This window comes from Lissotriton vulgaris, chromosome 3_1 (genome assembly GCF_964263255.1).
Source record: "Lissotriton vulgaris chromosome 3_1, aLisVul1.2, whole genome shotgun sequence".
NCBI classification, from domain to species: domain Eukaryota; kingdom Metazoa; phylum Chordata; class Amphibia; order Caudata; family Salamandridae; genus Lissotriton; species Lissotriton vulgaris.
The window spans coordinates 1,363,678,157-1,363,690,535 of record NC_141689.1 but is presented as its reverse complement, the minus strand read 5'-3'; the positions used below and the strand labels follow the sequence as shown (position 1 = coordinate 1,363,690,535).

The following is a 12,379-nucleotide window of genomic DNA, read 5'->3' as shown; positions in this document are numbered from 1 at the left end:
GGGAGGCCGACATAGGACCACTAGATGAGGATGATTGGCGAGAGGCATTAGAATCCCCGAGGGGGGCGGCTATAGCGATACGGTTTCGCCTTATACAGTTCAAGATTCTACACAGGGCCTACTATACCCGAGAGCGTCTGTGGAGGGCGGGCCTGATTGGGTCCCCGGAGTGTCTGAGATGTGGGGCGGAGGTGGGTACGTTGCTCCACACAGTGTGGTCGTGCTCCAAACTAGTTGGCTTCTGGAGGGGTGTATGGGGCTGTCTGTCGGAGGTGCTGGGCTGGACCCTTCCCCGTACCCACCGCCTAGGTCTATTGCACATCCTGGAAGGGGTTGGTGGTAATATCTATAAGCGACACCTGCTCCTCCTGGGGCTGATGGTAGCCAAAAGAGACATGGCCCGAGCATGGAAGGATGTGAGGCCCCCCCCCCTGACTGCATGGAAGGCTGGTTTAGACTTTTGTATGGGTCTGGAGAGGCCAATCTTTGAGGCACGAGGATGCCCTCGTAAACATTTCAAAATATGGAAGAGGTGGGCGGACTACAGAGGTTTGACACTGGACCCCCCGGCGGAACCAGAGGAGGACCTATAGCCCCGTATGATCCTGCGAAACCCATTCCCACACACACACTTGATACGCCAAGAGCTTCCGTCTACACGGTTCACACACACATGCATGGGGTTAGGGAGGGTTGAGGGAGGGCTCTGGGAGTTGGGTGGGTAGATTCTTGAAAAGATGAAGGTGGGGTTAATATGTTCGTGTATCCTTGATTCCGCTGGTTCATTGTTTCAACGCTCAGATTTATATTGTAATTGTAACTACAATGCCTGGTGGTATCGTCCTGAATGTGGGATGCCACTTTAATCCATATGCTCATCTTTGTCAATAAAATTGTTGTGAAAAAAAAAAAGTTCAAAACTTGCAGCCTGGCCTGTTGTAACTATTTTAGGATGGCGCCGGCAAGCTGCCAGCGCCATCCTAAAATAGTTACTAAGTTAGCTTCAACAGGAAGCTCTAATAGATAAAATAAAGCAGGTGCTCGATTTTATCTATTAGAGCTTCCTGTTGAAGCTAACTTAGTAACTATTTTAGGATGGCGCTGGCAGCTTGCCGGCGCCATCCTAAAATAGTTACAACAGGCCAGGCTGAACTGATCTTTCTCTGACCTTTTATGCACACAAGAGGCATGTGAACTCGCATGGAAGCCCCGCACGTTTGGCCCCGCGCACACACTCGCGGTTTGCACCGTCTTCCCGCCATTCACCCACTATGATGGACAGCTCATTCAAGGGACCCCTGCGCCCTTCGGGGCGATTGCATAGTAACACACACATGGGCGCTCGAACTAGTTGATGCTCAAATTCAGTGACTCATTCATTAGCCCAAAAACAATCATGAGCGTCTTCGAGGCTGGACAGGTGTGCCTCTTCCCAAATCTACCGTGGAAAGTCAGCTGTGATGCTGGGTAGAGGCCTTTGCATCCTTGACTTTCATGAGCGCAATCCCCGTGCTGTTCCTGTGACCAGGAGCTTCTTTCTCTTCATATTATTGTGTTCGCACAGGTTGCTGCAAGTTCGCACGCGTTTTGTACAATTTCGCAATTTGCGAAATTGTACAAAACCCTCGCGAACTTGCAGAAACCCGTGCGAACATAAAAAAAATCCGCAAATTCGCGAGAATTCGCGGATTTTGCGGATTGCGAATTCGCAAATCCTCAAAATCCGCGAACGCGAGATCCGCAAAATTCGCCCATGCTTAATGAGCACACAGGCAGCAGGTGTCCTTGGCGGCACCAGACTTGTCACCATTTGTTATGTTGGGTCCCCCAAGACTAAAGTGCCACAAGCAGCGAGAGTTAAAAAAACATGCACACAGAGCACTGTGTGAAATACTAACCCCAGCTTCACCTCTAGTGTGGCTCTTTATTTAGTTCTATTGCATCACCTGGTATGCTACCATTGGGCAGCACCTCGCACGGTCCTGGTTAATTCACCCTGCCCTGATCCTTTACATGGGCTGGCCAGCAAAGTGCACTTAGCTTTGGAATCTAAACAATTTCAAGGAATGCCTTCTTTCCAGACCATCATCCAACTGCAACCAGCTTAAATGAAGAGGTATGTAATCTATGAGCATTTCTGATGTTAATTTTAAAATTGTAAACTTGTTGCTGTCCTCATGTAAACTGCTTACACACAGTGGAAACCATCCTCATGTAAAGTGGTTGGATGCTTCCAGGTCATGTTCAAGGTATATATAAAACTGTAAAAAAACAAAAAGACCACATTTATGGCTGTCAGGTTTTGCAACTCGCAAATTGCCATTTTTAGGGACTTGCAATTTGTGAGTCGCAAAAACTGATATGCGACAGTGTCTCAGACACTTTTTGCGATTCCCAAATGAGTCGCAAGTAACATGCATCATTAATATTCATGAGCCCGGTCACAATTTGAGGCCCATTGGGAATGGCCAGCACTCACAGGGATGGTGACCTGTTAGGGTCAGCAGACCACCATATCTGTGACTGTTTTTTAAATAAAGTAGCTTTTTATTTTTTAAATGCAGCCCAGTTTCCTTAAAGGAAACGGGATGCATTTAACAAAAAGCTTTCTTTTATTTTTTTAGAGTGGGCAGAGATTCATGGGACCACTGTCTGCTCTGAAAATTTTTGGACTTCCCCATTCACAAAGGGGAAGGGGTCCATTTGGGACCACTTCCCATTTGCGAATGGCTTACCACTGATTTGAAATTGATGCTAATCTGCGAATGTTTTGCAACGCATCCTGGTGGCAAACATTCATACATACCAGTGTGACTCACTATTAGGTAGGGACGCCCTTTACACGCCCGTTCCTAATAGCGACTCGCAAACCCTATTTTGCAAGTCGATAATAGGTTACTGTCTCACAAAATAGGGTTGGTACATAGGAAAACCCATTTTACCGGTAACAAATGGCCTGATAGGCTGTTTGTACTGATAAAATGTGTTCTACATCTGTCCCATAATGAATAAACAGTGAGGTTTCTGTTTCCCTTTTTTAGTGCTGCTAAGTTTTCATACCTGTGTCACAAGCTTAGAGGGCCAAAGGTCCCTGTACAGACACGGGCTATTACCCTTCGCCAGAAAGCATTGCAGAATTACGCTGCCTCTCAAAGCATGGATTGGTGAGCAGAGCATGCGCTCAATCAGTAGATTTGTAGAGCGCTTCTTGTCACCCATGAGGTTATCCAGGTGTTGAAATAAGAAAGTATGCCGGTGTTGATTATGCCCCACTGTTTGCTCTGCAGTGGCAATCTTGTTTCTTCTGTAATCTTTTCTTTTCAATTAACATTAAAATGGATTCTTAGTAAAGAATACAGGGGCATTGTCGCATTGTGATGGTAAATGGCAAGGTCTGACAGTGCAGATTGAGATATGGCTCACAGTGGTGCTTTATATGAGGAGGCAAACGTGAACACTGCCATTACAATGGTGTGCTCTATATTGGGGTCAATGTGTACATTTACATGGCAACACTGAAATGTCAATACTACTTTTCAGTTTGGTTCTCGGTGAAGTTTTAAGGCATTTCAATTTTGTTTTGTATGTTGAAAGCATGACGAAAACTGCATGGCAGGAAGGTACTTTGTATTACTGGCATGGCTGTGGTGCTTCAAATGCAGGGTGGTAATGTGTATCATAGCATTACAGAGGGGCTGTACCATAGCTGCCAAGGTTTCAAATTGCCATGTGTGACATTTTCATAATTTCAGTGAAATTATGAGTGACATTTCAACGACTATGAATGACACTTTCTCATGAGCAGAAAACATGCAATGAAGATGAGGGAAACTTCTAAATATCAGAAATTACAGCCATTTGAGCAACAAGAAACTGCAAGAAGTTCTTGAAACTGCAGCAGAGCACCAGAACTGGAAGGGCACTAACCCTAGTGCTCCTTCCTGTACCCGTTTTGTACTGTAAACGAATGCGTAACCATGATATTAAACAAGTCTTTCAGCAGCAATACTTACAATGCTACTGTGTACATATACTGCCACATGCACAGGTAAATACAAAAGTATTTACTGGATGCAACAAATTTTCAAACAAATCAAATAAATAATATACTTTTTAAGTCATTATGTATATAATATCTAGACCAAGCACAACTTCTGTCAACTTGACAAACCTAGAAATAAAAGAAAACACTAAGACCAGCACAAACAGTCCAGTCAGATCATTCACAGTGTCAAGTATTGGAGGCTGACAGTAACCCATTCCTCACACTAACCTGTATCAGGGTTATGGGCACTTATATCTGAAACCAAAATAACACACAGGTTGAGATTTTATTATGTGCTTCCATGCAACTTGTTGCGCACTCATGTCACAGTTTTTGCCTTCATTTTCACATTTTCAGATGGAGAATATTTCTAACATGTTTCACCTTGAGACCTGTTTGTTTGAAACATTAATATAGAAGACAATGTTCTATCAAGTGATAAACTGGGGCAGAATTTGGCTTTATTCTATGGTATCCTTGAGAACACTATTTCTTCCTCAGCATTGCAGTTGGGCAGCGTAAAGATAATTTGGGATACTTTAGAGAGAAGGAAAAACCTGCTTCTCTGAGTGCCAACAACAGTAAATTCTGTGACAAGGGAATGCCAAATGATTTCCATCTTTTAAGTGACAACCTCACTAATACCAAATTTTATTTTAATAGCAGACCTTTCTCTTGTATTTTTTGATATGTCCTGAAAGTCAGTGACCTGGTATTTTGCAAATTCTAAGCATTCCAGGTTCTGCTCTGTAAACTTGAGGTAGGTTTCAAACCGTTCTACTAAGAACAGCATACTATCAAAACTATCTTTGTGTTTCTCAAAAAAGTTAAAGACCTGTGCATGCTTAAGCACGTTGTCATTAACTGGAAGGACTTTCAAAGAATACTTTACTCCATTCTGGTGAAAGCTAGGTACTGCTTCATAGAAAGCTTTCTGGGTTCCTGGTTCAATGTCCCCACTTTCTAGCATTTTTCTTCACTTTCCACGCACAACAATGCCAATATACAGACTTAAATATGGGATCTGGCATTCTTCTGATGTTAAATCAGGCAAACTGGCATCTGGGCTTCCTTTGAGTGACTCAATCAATCAATCAATCAAAACACTTGTAAAGTGCACTACATACCCGTGAGGGTCTCAAGGCGCTGGGGGGGGCACTGCTACTGATCGAAGAGCCAGGTCTTGAGGAGTCTTCTGAAGGCCAGTAGGTCTTGGGTCTGCCGTAGGTTGGTGGGGAGGGTGTTTCAGGTCTTGGCGGCGAGGTGGGAGAAAGATCTGCCACCGTCGGTCGATATTCAGATGCGAGGGACTTGGGCGAGGGCAAGGCCGGTGGAGCAGAGCTTGCGGGTGGGGGTGTAGAAGCTGAGACGTCTGTTGAGGTATACTGGGCCGGTGTTGTGGAGAGCATTGTGTATATGGATGAGGAGCTTGAAGGTTATCCTCTTGTTGATGGTGAGCCATTGCAGGTCTCTCAGGTGGGTGAGATGTGGCTGCAGATGGGGGATGTCCAGGATCAGACCTGCAGAGGCATTCTGGAAGCGTTGCAGTCGTCTCAGGAGCTTGGCCGACGTTCCTGCGTAGTGGGTGTTTCCGTAGTCCAGCCTGCTGGTAACGAGGGTCTGGGTGACTGTTCTTCTCGTTTCGGTGAGGATCCACTTGAAGATCCTGCGGAGCATTTTGTGGGTGCTGAAGCAGGATGGGGAGACGGTGTTGACCTGCTTAGTCATGGAGAGGGTGGAGTCGAGGATGACCCCTAGGTTGCGTGCATGGTCGGTGGGTGTCGGGGCTGTTCCTAGTGTTGTCGGCCACCAGGAGTCATCCCAGGCTGAAGGGGTAGAGCCGAGGATGAGGACCTCCGTCTTGTCCGAGTTCAGCTTCAGTCGTCTGTTTCTCATCCATTCGGAGACGGCCTTCATTCCTTCATGGAGGTTGGCCTTGGTGGTGTGAGGGTCTTTGGTGAGGGACAGGATCAGCTGGGTGTCGTCGGCGTAGGAGATGATGTTGAGGTTGTGGTGTCGGGCGACGTGGGTGAGGGGTGCCATGTAGATATTGAACAGCGTTGGGCTGAGGGAGGAGCCCTGGGGTACGCCGCAGATGATTTCGGTGGCATTGGATCGGAAGGGAGGAAGGTGGATGCTCTGAGTTCTGCCAGAGAGGAAGGATGTAGTCCCGTCCAGGGCCTTCCCTTGGATCCTGGCGTCGTGTTGGCGTGTTCATAGTGTGCAGTGGCAGACCGTGTCGAAGGCAGCTGACAGGTCCAGGAGGATGAGGGCCGCTGTTTCTCCGTTGTCAAGCAGGGTCCTGATGTCATCGGTGGCGGAAATGAGGGTGGTTCGGTGCTGTGGTTGCTGCGGAACCCGGACTGGGACGTGTCCAGGATGCCGTTTTCCTCAAGATAGCTGGTCAGTTGTTTGTTGATGATTTTCTCTGTGACTTTCACCAGGAACGGGAGCAGGGAGATGGGTCGGAAGTTCTTGAGGTCCTTGCGGTCTGCCATCTACATAAAACACTCTACTCAAGAGCAGAACAATTAGTTTGATCATGGCATTATACAGGAAGTGAATGACTGGGTCTTCCCTTTGAAGCAAAAGGTCAAAATTAACAAAAGCAGGTAACACAGCCTAAAGAAATAGACAGTAGACCTCAGTCATAGGGTTCTCAAAACTGTGAACAAGTCTCCTTAACCTGACCTTGGTAGTTCTATCACTGTCTGATGTTCATAAGAAGTATAAACGCAGAGCAGCAAACTGAAGAGTCAGTCTATGCAAAGATGTAGACATTACTAACCACTTCACAGAAATACATTTCAGCATCCTGCAGTATTCGGAATCAACAAATTGGCAGAATTCAGCATACACATTCTTAGGTTTTGAAGAATAGTTAAACCCGGAGACATCTACAAGCAATTCTTCTATATCAAAATGTTTCAAGCTAGAACAGAAGGCAGAAGCTGGATGCTGGATGCTACATTGTGAGCCATGTGGCATGGACAGGCCATGAAACAGACTGTTGCCTTCCAACATTCACAGAGGCACTATCTACACCAAAGCCAATAACATTTTTCCAAGGAATGGAATGCTTTGTCATAACATTAGATACTGCCGTAAATATACCTTAAGCTGTACTTTTGTTGCTTAAACACCTCGAGAAATTTGCAGCATACCAAACCCAGGTTCATATCAAAAATTCATACAGTTTTGGGGTTCATTTTTTCAATGCCTTGATTGTTGCTACCATCAACACACAAACTAAAAGCTGAGGGTGTCATATCAGCCACTAAGTCAGTCAACAACTCTGGTGCAATGGCACCATTTAATACACAGGTTACTTTTGTTCTAGCACAAGCATGACCCTGCACGATTTTAGAGTCTGGGAAGCATGTCCTTATGAGATTGCATAAATGATCATCAGCAGCAAAGGGCACATTATGCTCTGCCAAATATTCTGTGAATTTTATTTCCACCTTTCTGAAAAGGGAGTCTTCACTGGACCTCTTATTTGCCATGTAGCCTGAGATGGCCTTCATTGTAATCTTTGTGCCCTGAAGAGATGTATAAACTTTACCGCTAATATGGAGTTTTATATCAAACTCTCCTTAATGCCCACAGGAGAACTCACAAATCAAGCCGCAGAAGGAATATGGATCAGTCATAACAGGAACAATGATCCCTGCATTAAAAATAATTTCCAAAATTATGATTGCCACCTACGAGTTTTAACCTATGAGAATTTTAAATGAAAGAACTAGTGCATACAGTGGCTAGGCTGCTCACAAGCACCTACTGACCACGCCTAATGCTGGCTGCTGTAGTACAACACAAAAAGTCTATACTATGCATTATGACATTTGTTGAGGGCTGACTACACACTGTTTAGGAAAGGACACCAAGCAATGAATTGAGTATACCAGGACCTCCATTCCAGTGACATAAAATAGAGAAGCCCAGTTCATCATAGTGTAGCACTCCCACATGACTGACTGAAAAGTAAACTGTGCAGAAAGAGAAACTGAAATGCCCAGGACACACAATGTGTGAGACCCATTATGAAAATTTTAGTTTCCCAATACTTGATGCACAAGTAGAAAATATACACTCTCTTCAAATAATGAAAGGGAAATAAACATATCAAAAGAGTTGGCATTGTGGTGGTTTGAGTCTTAAAACATACGAGTCATCTCAAAACTGATAACACAAAACCTAGGTTGCAGCATGGTGTAGCAAAAAACCATACAAGGAAATAGATATGGTATTGTCCACACCCTTTTAAGTATATAACCTTATTAAACCACCTTTGAATTTCTCAGCTTGCATCCAGGACAGGTAGAATTTAGTTCGATATTACCGTCCCCCAGATTTCTTTTCCCTAGATTTCCTTTGGCTAGCAGCAGCCTTTCCCTTTTTGTAACTCATAGCTGAACTGCAGGGCTCACTGTTATCTGAATCAGACATTATTCTGCCAAGACAGGGAAGTAAAAGAAACTCACATATGCCCAACATTCTGCATGTATGACCAATGGGGTTAAAGCATGGTTTTGCCTATCCACAATGTGGTCACAGTGAAGCTGCAGTCCAGCAGGTGCTGCCTCCCAAATGAATCTATGATGCTCCTGAGCTCCCTGTTTTTATTTCACATAAGGACATCGTTTTGACTGTTCACAACTATCTCTGGCATAATTGAAAATCTCTCTTTTCATAAAAGTCAGGATTATTTAGCCACTAATATGTACAGACCTACTGAAATATTAATTGATGCCCTTTCGCCAATACTAATGTATCTATACCTGAGGTACATAGCCAAAGCCCAAATTTAAGAGTTTAGTACTCACAGTCCGCTTGTGAGTCACTGGCTGTTCTGCTATGCAGTGTGCAGTGGCTGATCCTGTTCAGTGTAGTCCTACAAAGATTTCTTGGGTCTTTCAAGCGCTCACTGCAAAGATGGTGGACTACGAACATCTACAAAAATACACACACAAAAAAACACGATTTGAATTTACTGGTCCAGATTTATAATTAAGGTTTTAAGCATACGTATATGATTCCTGATTGTACTCAATGCAGTATCATAACTGAGAATACACTATAGGAACACAAATTAACATTTCAATATGGTGTCAGACAGCAAAATGAATTCAATCAAGCACAATTTAGATCAAGGGAGACATCATGGAAGAAACACTGGGTTGAAGTCTGAGCTATATTAAGCCTGTGCATTGTTCCCAGCTACTGCTCCTCCAATTCTCAGCTCCCACTGTGCCACAGCTCAAAGGCAATGAGAGAAAAAGACAAGTTAATATGACCACACACCAAATAACACCACACTATTCCAGGTCAGCTAGCCAGACAGTATCAACGTTAATTTGCACAACACGATGTGCTTTAAACAAAACTCACCACAGGATTGCTGTGTTATTAAAGTGATGAGCATTGTGATGGCAGGCTTACAATCATGGATGCCTTCACCTAGTACTAGGCTTGTTTTATTTAGCTAACACACTGCATTATTGGGACTTGTGATTTTCATTCACCATATAGAAACAGCCAATAATAAACTTTACAAAAAACAACCAAGCTTAGGGGTAGGTAATCAGGTACACTCAAGCCATTGAAACATCTGTGTCAACATAAGAGTAAAATGTATTACTTGTGTAGGCCCTCTCTACTCACAATTAAGCTTTTTGGGAAAAATCCTCTGTACCTTATCAAACAAGATGCTATACACAAGTTTTAGCATAAAAAGTTCTCTCTGCAGAAGTTTACCAAGGGTAAGTAATACGTTGCAATGGTAGGGTAGTCAGCAACATGATTAACCACAGCCTTAGGAAACAGTTGATGGACCATGATAGTTGCTTCTTCTGACATGTTTGCAGGATAGCCTTAGGGCACTTATACAAACCACCGTGACCTCCACCTCTTTAGCTCGGGTGCCATGCACAGAAATTCCACAAGTAGGAAAAGGATTTTTCAGTGTGAAATGCAATAAGTCACAGCTAACCTCAAAATACACAGATCTGATAAAACATGTGGTTCTTGATCTTTTGGGAAAACTGTCAGTAGACAAAACACTCCTCTTGCTGCCGGACTCCATTATTCACCAGTTATCCTGACATTTGTTATAGCAAAAAAAACTCCTGGGTACACAAATTCAGCCCCAAAATCATTTAAACAAAGCACCCTGGAGAGCACCAGGAGCAGCTAGGACAGAAGTTCCATACAAAAGTAAACAAAACAGGTCTTATTATCTGGTTGTGAAAAGCAGAAACTCAACTAACTTCAAAATACAGTTCTGGTAAAACATGTGGTTCATGATCCTTTGTGAAAACTGTCACTAGACAAAAAAACTCATTTTGCTGCAGCATTATTCACCAGTTATCTTGACATTTCTGTTTGTTGCATGAACATTCCTGGTTACACAAAGACTTCAGATCCCCCAACATCTAAACAAAGCACCCTCAAGGTGAGCACCAGGAGCAGCCAGGACAGATGTTCCTCAAGTAAACAAAACAGGTCTTATGATCTGGTTGCTACAAACAGTAACTCACAGCTAACATCAGAATACACAGTAGTGTTAAACATGTGGTTCAGGATTGCAGCAGGGATGTTACCCTCTGCGTCGCCTGCTGAAAACTGCTACTAAACAAAACTCTGATCTTGTAAGGAACATTCATGTTCACACTGTATTAACTTGACATTACCATAACGAACTTGCTGTGTGAACGAGATAACCTGCCCTGTGACAGAAGTTAGTTGCACAAATAAACAACTTACAAGAACAAAAGAAGGGTTGTGAGAATTAAAGCTATCCTCCTCAAACAGTTTTGGGAATATGCAACAATACTTGCGATCTTAACATATAACTCCTTTCTGCACTTAAACATGCAGAGCGTACACTTTAGTAGCTGACACATTTAAATCACAGGTACTTTTAATTTAATAAAGAGACTTACCTTGTCTCTGAGTCACAATGCTAACTGCTGCACCTAGGGGAAAAATATAAAAAAAAGCAGCTGCTGATGGCCTTGCCTGGTGAGAGTATCTACTCTCTGCTAGTCACACATGCTCTGTCACTCACTGGCTCAGACAGCTGCAGTGCACTCAGCTGCTGCTGTAGTGGCAATATTGAAGTCAGTCACTGACTAGTCACAGCTGATGAGTAGAGAGGAGCCAAAGCTGGTACTGTTGCAGAAGACTCTGGTAGCACTGTGATGGAGCTAAGGCTAAAGCATCACCTGTTCAACTCTCCCGGGCTCAGAGCAAGTGCTCTTAGACATGTGTTGAAGAAGTTCTGTTGCCATTGCTACAGCAACAATTCTGTGGACGGTGCGGGCCCAGGCTGGGGCACATTGAGGCAGGAAAATATTGGACCTGGAAGCCTGGGTTAATGCTGTTGCTGGGGGCTGCAATGAAGCCCAAGCCCCTGGTTCCTCCTTCCTATTGCTGCTGCAGTTGGAGCATGCTTTCCTCTAGGGCCTCTCTTTCTCACGTTTGGCATTTACATGTAGGCCAGTCTCTTGTAAGGCCCTGAGAATCATTTGTAGGTGTTGTAAGTGGGTGGTCCAGTCTGGTCTGAACACCACTATATCATCAAGGTAAGCTGATGAAAACCCGGCCAAGCCATGTAAAACCGTCTTCATAAGTCTTTGGAATGTCGCCAGGGCTCCGTGTAATCCAAATGGGAGCACCGTGAACTCATAGAGCCCTTCCGGAGTTGAGAAGGCGGTTTTCTTTTGGTCTTCTTTACGTAATGACATCTCCCAATAACCCTTGGTCAGGTCCAGGGTAGTGATGTAACTGGCGTCTCCCAACTTCTCGATCAGTTCGTCGATGCGCGGGATGGGGTAGCAACGAAGGATGAAATTTCATTGAGACTTCCGAAATCCATGCAAAAACGGGTGCTGCCATCTGGCTTGGGCACCATCACGATTGGTGAGGACCATTAGCTTTTCGAGGGTTGGATCACTCCTAGTTCTAGCATGTCTTGCACCTCTTTTTGTATGGCAATTCTTCGAGCGGCAGGAATCCGATACGGACGTTGTTTGATTACCTGTCCCAGGGTGGTATTGATCCGATGTTCGGCCAGGTGTGTTTTTCCCGGTCTATCAGAAAAAAACAGCCGCAAATGGACCCAGAGCCAATCTGAGGGAGATTCTTTCTTCGGGCTGAGTTCTTCGTTTATGACCAGATGTTCCAGGGTGCTCTGGTCATCCACCCTGGTCAGCAAAGTAAGGTGGGTGTTGGTGGGTAGAGGTCCTATCCATTTCTTCAGCATATTTATATGGAAGGTCTGGCTATGGCTGGGGGATATTTGTAACCTGTATGTGGTGTTTCCAATCA

General features: G+C 44.3%; 1 pseudogene; it reads right to left on the bottom strand.

Annotated features, from left to right (window-relative positions):
* Nucleotides 1-4,157: 4,157 nt before the first annotated feature.
* On the bottom strand, nucleotides 4,158-11,796 carry LOC147727907 (uncharacterized; annotated as a pseudogene).
* Nucleotides 11,797-12,379: the final 583 nt, after the last annotated feature.